Source organism: Acyrthosiphon pisum, chromosome A2, assembly GCF_005508785.2.
Source record: "Acyrthosiphon pisum isolate AL4f chromosome A2, pea_aphid_22Mar2018_4r6ur, whole genome shotgun sequence".
Classification (NCBI taxonomy): domain Eukaryota; kingdom Metazoa; phylum Arthropoda; class Insecta; order Hemiptera; family Aphididae; genus Acyrthosiphon; species Acyrthosiphon pisum.
In genome coordinates, this window is record NC_042495.1 from 6,170,721 (window position 1) to 6,173,500 (window position 2,780).

General features: G+C 33.1%; 1 protein-coding gene across 1 annotated transcript in view; it reads left to right on the forward strand.

Annotated features, from left to right (window-relative positions):
• LOC100569698 (protein split ends-like) overlaps positions 1–2,780 on the forward strand; it is a 10,953-nt gene that overhangs the window by 7,147 nt on the left and 1,026 nt on the right. The gene's annotated exons all lie outside the window — the stretch shown is intronic.

Genomic DNA, 2,780 nt, shown 5'->3' on the forward strand with positions numbered 1-2,780 from the left:
TATCGAACTATTTGGGTATTTTAAAAAATACTATTTTTTAATTACGATATCGAAATAATTAATAAGTAGGTAAGAAAAAAATAAAAATTAAATCAAATGTTATTTCATTTAGTGTACCTTCATTATAGTATACGTATATTGTATACAAATATGAAAAAATTATTACAAATTAAATGTCATATAATAATTATACTATAATCATAAGTGTGCGCAGACCACTGAGTCAGGTATGGCTAAATTCAACATGTTACAGCTTATTGAAGAGCTTTACAGTATAATTACCTATTACAAAAATTGTAGAGGATAATTTTTTTAACAAACGTAAGTAATCCGATTTTTGATATCGTATTCCAACCGTCTAATATCGCATAGTAAATGAACATTTTTTTTTACTTTTTATCTATTTAACTAATTAATAAAAATATTGAATGTCAGGCTTTATACGATTGTTAAAAAAAATGTCCTCTATAATTTTCGTTATAGGTATTTTTACTGTAAACCACTTCGATAAGCCGTATTACTTGAATTATCGTTTAAATAATGTTACGGAATAAACGAAATATAAAACGGCTTTTATCAAAGCCAACAACAATATAACAAAATGATAGGTTAAAACAGAATGGTTTGACGGATGAAAACCGCACCAAGTAAATGCAAATGGCAATACGATGGTGTGGTTTTCATCTGTCATAACCAAATACGCGGACCAATAAGCGACTGACTAAGTTATCAAAAAGGGTATATATACCGGACGGTTTCGATAACTTGGTCAGTCCATTCCATACCTTCATACTGTCAACATCTACCAAGAACGTTGCGACAGAAGAAGGACTAGGACCTGGTGGCCAGAAATATAAGCCGCCGACGACCTCGTCGCTCCACGGTAACAAGAATCGCCCAGCCAACGAACACCGACGACCACGCCGCTTCCCGGCTGCAAGTGCGTCCAACCACCGACGACCTCACCGCTCCCGGACGTGAGACCGGTACAAACCGCCGACACCGTCAGTACCAGTCAACCACGTGGCTGCCGCTCCACAGCTTAAGACTCGTGTCCATAGATTCGCGCAGTGACAACGACGAGCAATCAGCGAACCGCCGTGCGTACACCCGGGTCTAGAGAACCGCTGGGCAACCCGACAACTCACGGCGATACAACATTAAAAAGCCCTTTTCAGGGCCAACACTCATCTGACATCGGCACTTAATTAAGTTGTCCTAGTCTCGTTCGTTGTCGGGGTGCCGCTTAACCTAAGTTTGCACCGACGACGGCCGTCTCCCCGGCCAACTATTTATATTGTAAATATATGTTATAAACCATAGTCCGTTATAAAGATAGGGTCCGGCAGTTGCCCGACCAGTACCCAAGCACCACCGATTGTGCCGACCCACTTTTTTTTTAGATTCTGAGTGGAACGATGAATGTATTGATTTTACAATGATGTGTGTTTTTTTTTTTTTTTATTTTTTTTAGATTCTGAGTGGAACGATGAATGTATTGATTTTACAATGATGTGTGTTTTTTTATTTTTTTTTTATTTTTGTGTCTGTCGTCACGTTTTAGGACAGTAAAAGTGCTTGGATTTTCTTCAACAGTACCTTTTCTGATAGGAAAGTGAATCTAGTTGGTACTTTTGGGGGTAAAAAGTAAAATTTTTCCCATAGTTTTCAAAAGCGCCTAGGGCCGTCCCGAAAGACAAATCATGGGGGGGCTTGATTCATTAATTTGCCAACTCAAAAAAAAAAATTTTCTCGCTCCGCTCGAATTGTAACTATTATTATTTATTTACTAACATACATCTCAATAACTCATTAACAAAGGCATATATATTCACTATTCAATACCTATTTATAGCTTTTCACCAGTACATAGTCACTAGTCAAAGGCATTTTTCGATATTGGTCAGCATTACCATAATTATGTATACAAGATTAGGTAAAATAAAAACTTACAACTTACAATTTTATGGGTATTTAATCATTAATAATAAATTAATAAATATGCATGTATCACAATTAATAATAATATATACAATTTTTAAAATTGAATTCTCTTTTGTTTTATACTGAACCACTGTGTTGCTATTTTACTTATATCAACTGTATCTAAAATATCTTTTTCAATACTTAACAGCATTAGGGAATCTAATCTGTTGTCTGTCATTGTGGACCTCAAATGATTTTTTATCAGTTTAAGTTTCCTAAATGTCCGTTCGTTGGTTGCTACACTTACCGGTGCAGTTAATGCTAATCGACAAATATTATTAGCTGTGATTTTGATTATGATTAGGGTAATATAATTAAAAATACGCTGCAAATAGTATAAACGTTGTTGTAAATATTATTATCTGTATAAATAACATACATTATACATATTATGTACATATTTTTATACGAGCTATACGGGCATACGGCATACGGGCAGCGTATTAGCAAACCCTCTATAGTCCCAGCGCTGTACCTAAATACGCGCATTTCATTGGCTCATTTGAATTTCGCGCCAACATATTAATTATTATCAATATTATTATTATTATTATTATTATTATTATCATTATTATCATTATCATATTCTTTATTATACATAATATTATAAACATTCTATTATATATATATATATATATATATATATATATCTCCACATTCTATTTTAGAAAATACAAAAATATATTATATACATATTGTATATTATACATATTCAAAATTGTATGTTTTTAAATACAATAACTCAAATTAGTTCATACAATTATTTATCATAATATTCTCTTGTTTTGTTCATA